The following is a 15,807-nucleotide window of genomic DNA, read 5'->3' as shown; positions in this document are numbered from 1 at the left end:
GCCCGGGCCTGAGACCCACCATCACCCAGGCCCCCCCAGGCCCCCCCTCAACAGGTGCGCTCTTGTGAAAAAGCAAACAGCGGCAGCAACAAAAACACAACGGGAACACCGTATTGAGGCTTTGTTCTGACCGCTCATTTGGTATGGCGTTTCTTTCAAGCAATTCTCCCGGTTAGCCCACACTCGGCTCGCTCCCAGAGCTGTGTTAAAGTCTACTTCGCATTCACTCTCTTTTCTCAGCAGACTAAAAGAAAGTTTCATCTTGGGCTCCCTGAAACTTCCATCCTGCACCGCTGTTTGCTTTTTCACAAGAGCAGAGAAGAGCGCACCGTTCCCAGCGGCACTGCAGTACTGGGTCGATGCTTGGAGTGAACGGAGCAAGCTTCTTTTTCAACTCCTATTCTTAAAAATCCATTTAATATGTAGTCCTCGTATAGAGGACATATTAAACTGATAAGAACAGATACTACACTTGATCTTAGCCAAAAGGCCGAGAAGCGATAACTGTCCACTGTTTCAGGTCCGAGGGCCCTTGCTGGCACAATGCGCACTTGTAGCAGTGTTCTTTTTATGGCCATAGGTGGCCAGAGTGTCACGTTGCACCTCCGCCCACCCGCTGCACTGAGCACTCTTCAGCCCTTTTAAATGGTATAACTTTGCACTCCCGCATGCTCCAGCAAGCACCATTCAAGCAACAACTTTGCACTCCAGCTTCGAACATCGGCACAATCGCAACAAGTAAGGCGACTCTACTCAGAGAAGTCACTCTGCACAGTAAGAAGATTTCTTTTGCACAGACAGAAAGGGCTTCACCCGCAAAGGTAAAGCCTGCCAAAAATAGAAACAACTCATTAGTGCTGCTCTCCACGAAAGTCTTTAGTAAAAGGCGAAAGACTTGTATGTTATGAAGAGAAACCAGAGTACGATTATCCGTCACTGCGGGAGCAGGGCATCAGGCTAGTTGCCATAGCCACCTTCCCCATGGTGAGCGTTGCTTGGTTGAAACGCTTGCCCCTGTGCAATCGACAAGGCAGCAACAAAAACACCACGGGAACACCGTATTGAGGCTTTGTTCTGACCGCTCATTTGGTGTCGCGTTTCTTTCAAGCAATTCTCCCGGTTAGCCCACACTCGGCTCGCTCCCAGAGCCGTGTTAAAGTCTACTTCGCATTCACTCTCTTTTCTCAGCAGACTCTTGGGATTTTATCTATAAAATGAATTCCTTCACTCAAACTATGTTAAAACTGCTTTGTCCTTCATATTTACCATGTCTAGAAAGATTTAAACAAAAAAAAAACAACGTTGTACTTTGCAGTAAAAGAAAGAGCAAATCTAAAGTTTCAGGAATCCGAGAATAAGCTTACTTTCATGAGTTCTTCACGATTTCGGATTTTGCTATAAAATGAATTCCTTCACTCAAACTAAATTAAAACTGCTAAACCGCTAATCTGTTACATGTAAGGCAGATGTCAAATTCACCGAAATAGGATCTAAGGGTATTCGGCCAATCGAGCTGTAGCAGCTTTGGTAAAAGAGTATAAGTTGAAGAGTTTGTGAATAAAGGTGTGCGCACACATAGTGAGCTGTAGGAAAATAGGCAGGGAGCAATGCCGGCTGGGGTATATGTTCTTGTATGTTGTCTGACTGTTTGATTTGAATGTGTTGTGTAAGTGTCCTGTTGAATGTTACATGTTTGGGCTTTGACTGTGTGGTTGTTAACTGTGTGGTGTGTCCTGAAATGTTATATGTTTGGGCTGTGTGACATGCTTAATGCTTGTCAGTAGCTACCCACTTATTCATATATAGCAACTGACAACATAAGAAGTCTGGACATACTTTGATAGTAGTTGTAGAAGTATCCTTATTGATAATAGATAAACTAATTCATAGTGATAGAACAGTAGATGAACAGGTGCCTGCACATGTCTCACGAAAATAAAATGGGTGTATGATTGCTGACGGCAGAGCAATACTGCCAAACTTATGAGTTCTTGTGGCAAACTTGATTCAGTGTCTTGACGTGTATACGCTGTTTCGCTGACTTAATTGTCACAAGAAACAAAGTGTGTTTGATAAGATCCGACCATTTTATTACGGGAGGATCAGTATGTATGGATTCTGATGTGACTGATAAACCCATTCGTATCGTAAGCATAATCTAATACGTGAGACAACGCCCTGGCACACAATCAAAAAAAAAAAGAGAGAGCGGTTTTGTGTCCCCACAGTCCATAATGTAGAAAAGAGAGAAAAAAGCCTTTCTGATTTGGTGTGTGTGCTCACAGTGCAGAGTGTAGAGAAAAGAGAGAAAAGAAAGCCGTTTTGGTGTCACGGGTGTTGTGACTTACACACACACATTTCTGAATTGAGAAAGGAAATTATTTTAGAGGAAGCACTAGAGTTTAGATCCCACATTTGTTGATAGGCATTCATTTATTTCTTCACTTCTGATGAAGTTTCAACAATAAACAACAAACTTTGTATTATGAGAAAGAACCAGACTCATTCTTCAGGAATCCGAAAATAAGCTCTATTTTACGAGTTATGCACGAATTCGGATTCTCCTATAAAACGAATTCCTTAACTCTAACCAAGTTAAGACTGCTTTGTCCTTCATATTTATTCATGTCTAATCAAGTTTCAACGATAAACAACGTTGTACTTTGTACTTCTTCAGCAATAAGCATCTCTCGACATATGACGAAATACAGATTTTGCTATAAAATTAATTCCTTCTATCAGCCTGACTTAAAACTGTTTGTCCTCCTTATTTATCCACTTCAAATCAAGTTTCAACAATTAAAAAAATGTTGTAGTTTGAGAAAAAACAACTTAATCTTAAGCAATCAGTAGGGTAAGAAAGGGTAAGAAAAGGTGCAAATGCCAACCATACATCACTAAAAGGTGGAGCGGAAGTATTCGGCTGCAAGTAGGTGCGAATGCCTGACAATGTATGATCAAAAGAGGGAGCGGAGGTTTTCGGCTGCAAGGTCTGAATGTCCAACGATAATTTGTAAAAATCGGGGAAGAAAAGGCTCGAAAGCCCGACTATACACCATCAACAGCTGGAGCGGAGGTGTTCAGCTGCAAGAAGGTCTGAATGTCCATCAATAATTGCTAGAAAACAGGGAAGAGAATTTTCGAATATCAAACCGCACATGATCATAAGCGGGAGAGGAGGTGTTAAAATGCAAAAAGGTGTGAATGTCCACCCATAATTACTGCAAAATGGGTAAGAAAAGGTACGAATGCCCAACCATACATCATCAAAAGCAGGAGTGGATGTGTTCGGCTACAAGAAGGTTTTAATGTCCGACCATAGTTTGTAAAAAGCGGGTAAGAAAAGGTTCGAGTGCCCGAATATACACCATCAAAAGAGGGAGCGGAGGTGTTCCGCTGTAAGACGGTGTGAATGTCCAACAATAGTTGGTAAAAAGCGGGTAAGAAAAGGTTCGTATGCCCGAATATACACCATCAAAAGCGGAAGCGGAGGTGTTCGGCTGCAAGATATTGTGAACGTCCGACCAAAGTTTGTAAAAAGCAGTTAAGAAAAGGTTCGAATATCTAACCAAACATAAGAATGAGTCTTTTCCGCTGTAGAATGCCCGACTATAGACCATCAAATGCGGGAGCGGAGGTGTTCGGCTCTGAGTAGGTGTGAATGTCCGACCATAATTGCTGAAGAATGTGTTAGAAAAGGTAAGAATGCTGGACCATACATCATCAAAAGCGGTAGAGGTGGTGTTCGGCTTCAAAAAGGTGTGACTGTTCGACTAAAGTTTGTAAAAAGTGGGTAAGACAAGGTTGCTAATGCCTGACAATGTATGATCAAAAGCGGGAGCGGAGGTGTTCAGCTGCAAGAAGGTCTACATGTCCATCAATAATTGCTAGAAAACATGAAAATCATGAACATCGAAAATCATACCGCACATGATCATAAGTGGGATAGGAGGTGTTCAGCTGCAAGGTGTGAATGTCCACCCATAATTCCTGAAAAATGGGCAAAAAAAAGGTGTGAATGCCCAACCATACATCATCAAAAGCAGGAGTGGAAGTGTTCAGCTACAAGAAGGTGTGAACGTCCAACCAAAATATGTAAAAAGAAGTTAAGAAAAGGTTCGAATATCCAACCAAACATAATCAAAAGCGGGAGCAGAGCTGTTCGACTGCAAGTAGGTATGAATGTCAGAACATAATTTGCAAAAAGCTGATGAGAAAGGGTGAGAATGCCCGACTATACATCATCAAATGCGGGAGCGGAGTTGTTCGGCTGTGAGTAGGTGTGAATCTCCGACCATAATTGCTGAAAAATGTGTTAGAAAAGGTAAAAATGCCGGTCCAAACATCATCAAAAGCGAGAGAGGTTGTGTTCGGCTGCAAGTAGGTGTGAATGTCCAGCCATAATTACTCACAAACGGGTAAGAAAAGGTAGTATTGCCAGACCATATATGATCAAAACAGGGAGCGGAGGTGGTTCAGCTGCAAGAAGGTTTGAATGTCAAACTAAAGTTAAAATATATTAACAAAAGCGGGAGGAGAGGTCTTCGGATGAAAGTGGTTGAAAATTTCCAACCATAATGTATAAAATGCGGTGAAAAAAAAGGTGTGATAGAACACTAAAAGGTGGAGCGGAAGTGTTCGGCTGCAAGAAGGTGTGAATGTCCGACTATATTTGGTGAAAAGCAGGTGAAGCAAGGTCTGAATGCCCAACCTTACATCATCAAAAGCGAGATCAGAGTTGTTTGGCTGCAAGAAGGCCATAGTTTGCCAAAAGCGGGTAAGGTGCGAATGTCCGACCAAATATCAACAAAATTTGGGGCGGAGGTTTTCGGATGCAAGTGGGTGTGAATATCCCACCATACAAGTATGGTGGAGAGGAAGCTGTGAATAGCCGACCATAGTTTGGAAAAAGCGGGTAAGAAAAGGTGCGAATGTCCGACAATGTATGATCAAAAGAGAGAGCGGAGGTTTTCGGATACACGAAGGTTTGAATGTCCTACCATAGTTTGTAAATAGCGGGTAAGAAAAGGTTTGAATGCCCGACTATACACCATCAAAAGAGGGAGCGGAGGTGTTCCGCTGTACGAAGGTGTGAATGTCCGACCATACTTGGTAAAAAGCGGGTAAGAAAAGGTTAAAATACCCGACTGTACACAATCAATAGCGGGAGCGGAGTTGTTCGGCTACAAGAAGGTGTGAAAGTCCGACCATGGTTTGTAAAAAGCAGTTAAGAAAAGGTTCGAATATCCAACCAAACATAATCAAAAGCGGGAGCAGAGCTGTTCGACTGCAAGTAGGTGTGAATGTCCAGCCATAATTACTCACAAACGGGGGAAGAAAAGGTAGTATTGCCAGACCATACATGATCAAAACAGGGAGCGGAGGTTCAGCTGCAAGGTGTGAATGTCTGACTATAGTTTGTAAAAAGCGGGTAAGACAAGGTGCGAATGCCCAACAATATATGATCAAAAGAGAGAGCGGAGGTGTTCGGCTGCAAGGTCTGAATGTCCAACCATAATTTGTAAAAACCGGGTAAGAAAAGGCTCGAAAGCCCGACTATACATCATCAAAAGCGGGAGCGGAGGTCTTCAGCTGCAAGAAGGTGTGAATGTTCGACTAAAATTTGTAAAAAGCTGGTAAGACAAGGAGCGATGTCCCGACATTGTATGATCAAAAGCGGGAGCGGAGGTGTCCAGCTGTGAGTAGGTGTGAATGTCCGACCATAATTGCTGAAAAATGTGTTAGAAAAGGTAAGAATACTGGACCATACATCATCAAAATTGGGAGAGGTGGTGTTCGGCTGCAAGAAGGTGTGAAAGTCTGACAATGGTTTGTAAAAAGCGGGTAAAAAAATGTTCGAATGCCCGAATATACATCATCAAAAGCGGAAGCGGAGGTGTTCGGATGCAAGAAGGTGTGAACGTCCGACCAAAGTTTGTAAAAAGCAGTGAAAAGCGAGAAAAAGCATTTCGTGAGTTCTGCATGATTTGGGATTTTGCTTATAAAATGCATTACTTCACTCAAACTATGTTAAAACTGATTTGTCCTTCATATTTACCATGTCTAGAAATATTTAAACAAGAAAACAACGTTGTACTTTGCAGTAAAAGAAAGAGCAAATCTAAAGTTTCAGGAATCCGAGTATAAGCCTGCTTTCATGAGTTCTGCACGATTTCGGATTTTGCTATAAAATGAATTTTTTTGCTCAAACCAAGTTAAAACTGCTTTGTCCTTCCATATTCATCAATGTCTAGATCGACTTCAACAAAGAAAAACATTGGACTTTGCAGTAGAAGAAGTTGAAATCCATCTACACATTGATAATTATGAAGGACAATGCAGTTCCCACTTGCCCATAAGAAAATAAGCTTATTCTCGGATTCCTGATCCTTCAGTGTTGCTCTTTCTTCTACTGCAAAATACAATGTTGTTCTTTGTTGAAGTCGATCTAGACATTGATAAATATGAAGGAAAAAGCAGTTTTAACTTGGTTTGAGTGAATTAATTCATTTTATACATAAAATCCGAAATCGTGCAGAACTCATGAAAATAAGCTTATTCTCGGATTCCTAAAACTTTTGATTGGCTCTTTCTTTTACTGCAAAGTACAACGTTGTTTTTTTGTTTAAATCTATCGAGACATTGATAAATATGAAGGTAAAAGCCGTTTTAACATAGTTTGAGTGAAGGAATTGATTTTATAGATAAAATCCCAAATCATGCAGAACTCCTCAAAAGGGGCGTATGGCTTAATCACAAGTGTGGCTCTTTCTCATTCAGGGTAGTATGAGGAAGTTTATGCTTGAAATATATGTAGAAATGGGTACATATGAAGGACAAAGCAGTGTTAACTTAGTTTGAGTGAAGGAATTCATTTTATACATAAAATCCCAAATCATGCAGAACGTATGAAAAGAAGCTTATTCTCGGATTCCTGATCCTTCAGTTTTGCTCTTTCTTCTACTGCAAAATACAATGTTGTTCTTTGTTGAAGTCGATCTAGACATTGATAAATATGAAGGAAAAAGCAGTTTTAACTTGGTTTGAGTGAATGAATTCATTTTATACATAAAATCCGAAATCGTGCAGAACTCATGAAAATAAGCTTATTCTCGGATTCCTAAAACTTTTGATTTGCTCTTTCTTTTATTGCAAAGTACAACGTTGATTTTTTGTTTAAATCTATCGAGACATTGATAAATATGAAGGTAAAAGCCGTTTTAACATAGTTTGAGTGAAGGAATTAATTTTATAGATAAAATCCCAAATCATGCAGAACTCCTCAAAAGGGAGGTATGGCTTAATCACAAGTGTGGCTCTTTCTCATTCAGGGTAATATGAGGAAGTTTATGCTTGAAATATATGTAGAAATGGGTACATATGAAGGACAAAGCAATGTTAACTTAGTTTGCGTGAAGAAATTCATTTTATACATAAAATCCGAAATCGTGCAGAACTCATGAAAATAAGCTTATTCTCGGATTACTAAAACTTTTGACTTGCACTTTCTTTTACTGCAAAGTACAACGTTGTTTTTTGTTGAAATCTATCTAGACATTGATAAATACCAGCCGAAACTCTGCTGCCGCTTATGATAATTTATGGTTGGGCATTCATACCTTTTCTTACCCGCTTTTTACAAATTATGATCTTACATTCACACCTACTTGCAGTCGAACACCTTCTCATCCACTTATGATCATGTGCGGTTGGGCTTTCACACCTTTTCTTACCCATTTTTCAGTAATTATGGGTGGACATTCAGACCTTCTTGCAGCCGAAAACCTCCGCTCCTCTTTTGATCATACATTGTCGGGCATTCACACCTTGTCTTACCCGCTTTTTACAAACTTTAGTCGGACATTCAAACCTTCTTGCAGCTGAACCACCTCCGCTCCCTGTTTTGATCATATATGGTCTGGCAATAGTACCTTTTCTTACCCGTTTGTGAGTAATTATGGCTGGACATTCACACCTTCTTGCAGCCGAACACAACCTCTCCCGCTTTTGATGATATATGGTCCGGCATTCTTACCTTTTCTAACACATTTTTCAGCAATTATGGTCGGAGATTCACACCTACTCACAGACGAACACCTCCGCTCCCACATTTGATAGTGTATAGTCGGGCATTCTCACCCTTTCTCATCAGCTTTTTGCAAATTATGATCTGATATTCACACCTACTTGCAGTCGAACAGCTCTGCTCCCGCTTTTGATTATGTTTGGTTGGATATTCGAACATTTTCTTAATGCTTTTTACAAACTTTGGTCGGACGTTCACACCGTCTTGCAGCCGAACACCTCCGCTTCCGCTTTTGATGGTGTATAGTCGGGCATTCGAGCCTTTTCTTACCCACCTATTACTTACTATGGTTGGACATTCAAACCTTCTTGTAGCTGAACACATCCGCTCCTGCTTTTGATGATGTATGATTTGGCATTCGCACCTTTTCTTACCCATTTTTCAGTAATTATTGGTCGGACGTTCAGACCTTCTTGCACCTGAACACCTCTGCTCCCGCTTTTGATGGTGTATAGTCGGGCTTTCGAGCCTTTTCTTCCCCGATTTTTACAAATTATGGTTGGACATTCAGACCTTGCAGCCGAAAACCTCCGCTCCCTCTTTTGATCATACATTGTCGGGCATTCGCCCCTTGTCTTACACGGTTTTTACAAACTTTAGTCAGACATTCACACCTTGCAGCTGAACCACCTCCATTCCCTGTTTTGATCATGTGTGGTCTGGAAATACTACCTTTTCTTCCCCCGTTTGTGAGTAATTATGGCTGGACATTCACATCTACTTGCAGCCGAAAAACCACCTCTCCCGCTTTTGATGATGTATTGTCCGGCATTCTAGTCTTTTCTATCACATTTTTCAGCAATTATGATCTGACATTCACACCTACTTGCAGTCGAACAGCTCTGCTCCCGCTTTTAATTATGTTCGGTTGGATATTCAAACCTTTTCTTAACTGCTTTTTACAAACTTTGGTCGGACGTTCACACCTTCTTGCAGCCGAACACCACCTCTCCCGATTTTGATGATGTATGGACCGGCATTCTTACCTTTTCTAACACATTTTTCAGCAATTATGGTTGGAGAATCACACCTACTCACAGCCGAACAACTCCGCTACCGCATTTGATGGTGTATAGTCGGGCATTCTCACCCTTTCTCATCAGCTTTTTACAAATTATGATCTGACATTCACACCTACTTGCAGTCGAACAGCTCTGCTCCCGCTTTTGATTATGTTTAGTTAGATATTCGAACCTTTTCTTAACTGCTTTTTACAAACTTTGGTCGGACGTTCACACCTTCTTGCAGCCGAACACCTACGCTTCCGGTTTTGATAGTGTATATTCGGGCATACGAACCTTTTCTTACCCGCTTTTTACAAACCAAGGTCGGACTTTCACACCTTCTCTTAGCTGAACAACTCCGCTCCCTCTTTTGATTGTGTACAGTCGTGTAATTTAACCTTTTCTTACCCGCTTTTTACCATCTATGTTCGGACATTCACACCGTCTTACAGCGGAACACCTCCGCTCCCTCTTTTGATGATGTATGGTTAGGCATTCGCACCTTTTCTTACCCATTTTTCAGTAATTATGGGTAGACATTCACACCTTCTTGCAGCTGAACACCTCCTCTCCCGCTTATGATCATGTGCAGTTTGATATTCGAAAATTTTCTTTCATGTTTTCTAGCAGTTATTGATGGACATTCAGACCGTCTTGCAGCTGAACACCTCCGCTCCCACTTTTGATGGTGTATAGTCGGGCTTTTGAGCCTTTTCTTCCCCGGTTTTTACAAATTATGGTTGGACATTCAGACCTTCTTGCAGCCGAAAACCTCCACTCCCTCTTTTGATCATACATTGTCGGGCATTCGCACCTTTTCTTACCCGCTTTTTACAAACCATGGTCGGACTTTCACACCTTTTAGTAGCCGAACAACTCCGCTCCCGCTATTGATTGTGTACAGTCGGGTATTTTAACCTTTTCTTACCCGCTTTTTACCAACTATGGTTGGACATTCACACCTTCTTACAGCAGAACAACTCCGCTCCCTGTTTTGATTATGTATGGTTTGACATTCGCACCTTCTCTCACCCGCCTTTTACTATGGTCGGCCATTCACAGCTTCCTCTCCACCATACTTGTATGGTGGGATATTCACACCCACCTGCATCCGAAGACCTCCGCCCCCACTTTTGTTGATATTTAGTCGGTCATTCGCACCTTACCCGCTTTTGGCAAACTATGGCCTTCTTGCAGCCCAACACCTCTGATCTTGCTTTTGATGATGTAAGGTTGGGCATTCAGACCTTGCTTCACCTGCTTTTCACCAAATATAGTCGGACATTCACACCCACTTGCATCCGAAGACCTCCGCCCCAAATTTTGTTGATATTTAGTCGGACATTCGCACCTTACCCGCTTTTGGCAAACTATGGCCTTCTTGCAGCCAAACACCTCTGATCTCGCTTTTGATGATGTAAGGTTGGGCATTCAGACCTTGCTTCACCTGCTTTTCACCAAATATAGTCGGACATTCACACCTTCTTGCAGCCGAACACTTCCGCTTTTAGTGTTCTATGAGGCATTCACATATTTTTTTTCACCGTATTTTATAGATTATGGTTGGAAATTCTCACCCACTCTCATCCGAAGACCTCTCCTCCCGCTTTTGTTAATATATAGTCGGGCATTCGAACCTTTTCTTACCCGCTTTTTACAAATTATGGTCGAACATTCACACCTACTTGCAGCTGAATACTTCCGCTCCACCTTTTAGGTATGTATGGTTGGCATTTGCACCTCTTTTTATACTGATTGCTGAAGATTAAGTTGTTCTTTCTCAAACTACAAATTTTTTTTAATTGTTGAAACTTGATTTGAAGTGGATAAATAAGGAGGACAAACAGTTTTAAGTCAGGCTGATAGAAGGAATTAATTTTATAGCAAAATCTGTACTTCGTCATATGTCGAGAGATGCTTATTGCTGAAGAAGTTCTTTCTCATTCTACAAAGTACAACGTTGTTTATCGTTGAAACTTGATTAGACATGAATAAATATGAAGGACAAAGCAGTCTTAACTTGGTTTGAGTTAAGGAATTCGCTTTATAGGAGAATCCGAATTCGTGCATAACTCATAAAATAGAGCTTATTTTCGGATTCCTGTAGAATGATTCTGGTTCTTTCTCATAATACAAAGTTTGTTGTTTTTTGTTGAAACTTCATCAGAAGTGAAGAAATAAATGAATGCCTATCAACAAATTGACCTTCTGTTGACCTTCGGGGAGGTGAGTATCTTCACTAGACTCACCTGTCTGCTCTTCCTCCTCATTTAGCGTAGCTCCACCCTCTGCCTGTGAATTCTCACAGACTTCAACACTGAGTGGTGAGGCCTCTACAGGCCCCTCCCCCTTTTGCTCCTCACTTCCAATCCAAGCTTTTGGCGGGAAGTTTGAATTTATTGGGTCAACCTCTTCACTTTGTTCACCAACTGCCACCTTTGGTCCTTCTCTTTGTTGGCTTGACTGTGGCTTTACCGTCTTTAATTTGTTGGCAAAAGATTTAGGGCAATCTCTGAAGAGGTGATTTAATTCTCCACAGAGATTACATTTCCTGCCATTTGGACACTCTCCAAAAGTTTGCCCAATTTCTCTGCTCTTCCCACATAACACCTTGGTACAAGCCTCAACCAGGTGCCCATGCTCACCACACTTGCGGCAGAACTTGGGCTGACCCTGGTAGTGGATGTAACCTCGGTTTTCAAGGTGGCCAGAGTGTCGCCCACCCGCTGCACTGAGCACTCTTCAGCCCTTTTAAATGGTATAACTTTGCACTCCCGCACGCTCCAGCAAGCACCATTCAAGCAACAACTTTGCACTCCAGCTTCGAACATCGGCACAGTCGCAAATAGTAAGGCGACTCTACTCAGAGAAGTCACTCTGCACAGTAAGAAGATTTCTTTTGCACAGACAGAAAGGGCTTCACCCGCAAAGGTAAAGCCTGCCAAAAATAGAAACAACTCATTAGTGCTGCTCTCCACAGAAATCTTTAGTAAAAGGCGAAAGACTTGTACGTTATGAAGAGAAACCAGAGTACGATTATCCGTCACTGCGGGAGCAGGGCATCAGGCTTGTTGGCATAGCCACCTTCCCCATGGTGAGCTTTGCTTGGTTGAGACGCTTGCTCCCCCCCCTTGCTCCTCGGCTGACCAAGTAGGAACAATCGGGCCCTATTCGATGGCTGCCTTGTCTTTTACTCTGTGCAAAAGACAAGGCAGCAACAAAAACACCACGAGAATCCCGTATTGAGGCTTTGTTCTGACCGCTCATTCGGGGTCGCGTTTCTTTCAAGCAATTCTCCTGGTTAGCCCACACTCGGCTCGCTCCCATAGCCGTGTTAAAGTCTACTTCGCATTCACTCTCTTTTCTCAGCAGACTCTTGGGATTTTATCTATAAAATGAATTCCTTCACTCAAACTATGTGAAAACTGCTTTGTCCTTAATATTTACCATGTCTAGAAAGATTTAAACAAAAAAAACAACGTTGTACTTTGCAGTAAAAGAAAGAGCAAATCTAAAGTTTCAGGAATCCGAGAATAAGCTTACTTTCATGAGTTCTTCACGATTTCGGATTTTGCTATAAAATGAATTCCTTCACTCAAACTAAATTAAAACTGCTAAACCGCTAATCTGTTATATGTAAGGCAGATGTCAAATTCACCGAAATAGGATCAAAGGGTATTCGGCCAATCGAGCTGTAGCAGCTTCGGTAAAAGAGTATAAGTTGAAGAGTTTGTGAATAAAGGTGTGCGCACACATAGTGTGCTGTACGAAAATAGGCAGGGAGCAATGCCGGCTGGGGTATATGTTCTTGTATGTTGTCTGACTGTTTGATTTGAATGTGTTGTGTAAGTGTCCTGTTGAATGTTACATGTTTGGGCTTTGACACGCTTCACTTTGGTTGTTAACTGTGTGGTGTGTCCTGAAATGTTATATGTTTGGGCTGTGTGACATGCTTAATGCTTGTCAGTAGCTACCCACTTATTCATATATAGCAACTGACAACATAAGAAGTCCGGACATACTTTGATAGTAGTTGTAGAAGTATCCTTATTGATAATAGATCACTAATTCATAGTGATAGAACAGTAGATGAACAGGTGCTTGCACATGTCTCACGAAAATAAAATGGGTGTATGATTGCTGACGGCAGAGCAATACTGCCAAACTTATGAGTTCTTGTGGCAAACTTGATTCAGTGTCTTGACGTGTATACGCTGTTTCGCTGACTTGATTGTCACAAGAAACAAAGTGTGTTTGATAAGATCCGACCATTTTATTACGGGAGGATCAGTATGTATGGATTCTGATGTGACTGATAAACCCATTCGTATCTTAAGCATAATCTAATACATGAGACAACGCCCTGGCACACGATAAAAAAAAAAAAGAGAGAGAGCGGTTTTGTGTCCCACTCTAAAACTGTCAGGCAGTCGGTCGAGTTTTTCAAAATCTTTAAAAACATCTAAAATGTCTGATGATAAAAGGTCCCAATAGGTCAGATAGAATTCTGCAGGAAGCCCGTCTAAACCCGGAGCTCGACTTCTCTTAAAACCTGTTAGGCATTTTTTTAACTCTAAAGCAGTAAAATTCTGTGTCAAGTGTGCATTCTCTTTTACGGTTTTGTCAAAAAATTTTAAGATTTCTGCCGATGTTTCCAAGTGCACTGGTTTCTCTTTGTACATGTTACTATAAAAGGTATGTACAGTTTCAATCATCTCTTGTGTGGATTTTGTTAAAAACCCATCTTCTCTTTTTAGATTTTGAATACACTCCTTTTTATTTATAACTTTCTTTCTTTTTCACCTTCCTCAATTTCCTGCTCCCTGCTTCTTACAAAAATTCCTTTACTCTTTATTTCTGCTAAAACTGACATTTCCTTTTTGACATCTTTGATTTCTTCTTTAAAGTCTATGCCACACTGATTTAGTTTAAAGTAGCGCTGTAAGCGTTTATGTAGTCCCATCATACATCTATTCTCTTTCCTTTTTTTACGTTTACCTTGCTGTTTAAAAAAAGTCTGGGTCGTTTCCTTCACCATTTCCCACCATTGTGCATGTGTTTCGTAGAGGTCTTGAAGGGTCTGCCACTCTTTATAACATTCCCTGTACTGACTGACTATGATTTCATCCTCCAACAGGGAACAGTTGAGTTTCCACAGACCACTTCCTACCGTCACACCAGAAGGGGGTGAAAGGGTGCAGGAGAGCATAAGGTGGTCTGAAAAGAAAACAGGGGTTAATCTAACATCAGTGGGTGGGCAATCTCTAGTAAAGAAATAATCAATGCGAGAGGCTCTGGTGCCATCATGACTAAACCAGGTGAAGCCCTCCTCTCTGGGATGCATGGTTTTAAAACAGTCAGTAAGCTTAAAATCCCTGCATATGCCCTGAAGTAAAATCGAAGTCTTATCCACTTTAAAATCTACCCCTGCTCTTTTTCTATCTTTCCTGCTCAAGATACAGTTAAAATCCCCTCCTACAACTAAAGGTACTTGCCCTAGCATGTAAAGCTGTATATCTTCTAAAAGGTCATACCTTTCATTTTTTCCATTGAAACCATAAATATTTAAGAGGTTAAAGTCTTGCCCCATAAAATTCAAGTGTGCTAAAAGTGCCCGTCCGTCTCTCACCACTGTGCTACCTTTCACCAGAACATGCGGATTTTTAATTAGAATGGCCACACCATCATTTTTATTTTGATTTGAGCCACTCCATATCGATAAATGGGGCCACATTTCCTCCCATTGTCTATGGTTTTTTAAAAAAGGTAGTCCACATTCTTGTATTAAAAACACATCTGATTTTATGGAGTCTAAGAAGGATAAAATACTCTGGGCTCTTGTCTTTGATTTCACACTTCTCACATTTAGTGTTGAGAAGGTGAGAACCATTAAAAGCATAAAGGAAAGTAGGTATGTCATTTTCGTTTTTCTAAGTTATCAAAACAAATTACACACAGGTTATTTCTTGGGAAACTAGCTCTTCCTTCATTTCTTTAGGTGAAAAGTGAGTAGGGTGATCTATATTTCCTTTTCGGACTCTCGGTGTTGGCCTCTGACGCAATGTTGCATTTAACTTTGAGTCCCTGGGGGTTGATTGCAGAGCTGAAGTTAAAAAGGAGACCTCATTTGGTGAGTCGGAGGGGAAGACTCTAGGTTCTTCCACTGAAGAACTGTCTGAAAGGGACCTAACCCTTCCCCTCTTCTCTGATACCACTGGGGAATCAGAGGCTCAGATGCCGTCCTCTTCGGCTGTTGACCTTCGGGGAGGTGAGTATCTTCACTAGACTCACCTGTCTGCTCTTCCTCCTCATTTAGCGTAGCTCCACCCTCTGCCTGTGAATTCTCACAGACTTCATCACTGAGTGGTGAGGCCTCTACAGGCCCCTCCCCTTTTTGCTCCTCACTTCCAATCCAAGCTTTTGGCGGGAAGTTTGAATTTATTGGGTCAACCTCTTCACTTTGTTCACCAACTGCCACCTTTGGTCCTTCTCTTTGTTGGCTTGACTGTGGCTTTACCGTCTTTAATTTGTTGGCAAAAGATTTAGGGCAATCTCTGAAGAGGTGATTTAATTCTCCACAGAGATTACATTTCCTGCCATTTGGACACTCTCCAAAAGTTTGCCCAATTTCTCTGCTCTTCCCACATAACACCTTGGTACAAGCCTCAACCAGGTGTCCATGCTCACCACACTTGCGGCAGAACTTGGGCTGCCCCT

The 15,807-nt window shown here is 41.5% G+C and overlaps 3 non-coding genes across 3 annotated transcripts; all 3 read right to left on the bottom strand.

Moving 5' to 3' along the window:
* Window positions 1-318: 318 nt before the first annotated feature.
* Window positions 319-502, bottom strand: LOC140314927 (U2 spliceosomal RNA). The gene has a single exon (XR_011917252.1). It is a non-coding gene; the product is annotated as a U2 spliceosomal RNA (small nuclear RNA).
* A 308-nt stretch (window positions 503-810) lies between these two features.
* LOC140314865 (U5 spliceosomal RNA) lies at window positions 811-924 on the bottom strand. Its single transcript, XR_011917194.1, has one exon. It is a non-coding gene; the product is annotated as a U5 spliceosomal RNA (small nuclear RNA).
* Window positions 925-12,010: 11,086 nt separating this feature from the next.
* On the bottom strand, window positions 12,011-12,124 carry LOC140314855 (U5 spliceosomal RNA). The gene has a single exon (XR_011917185.1). It is a non-coding gene; the product is annotated as a U5 spliceosomal RNA (small nuclear RNA).
* Between the last annotated feature and the right edge of the window lie 3,683 nt (window positions 12,125-15,807).

Source organism: Leuresthes tenuis, unplaced genomic scaffold (genome assembly GCF_036924035.1).
Source record: "Leuresthes tenuis unplaced genomic scaffold, fLeuTen1.0.hap1 SCAF_9, whole genome shotgun sequence".
Lineage (NCBI taxonomy): Eukaryota > Metazoa > Chordata > Actinopteri > Atheriniformes > Atherinopsidae > Leuresthes > Leuresthes tenuis.
This window is presented reverse-complemented; position numbering and strand designations above follow the sequence as displayed.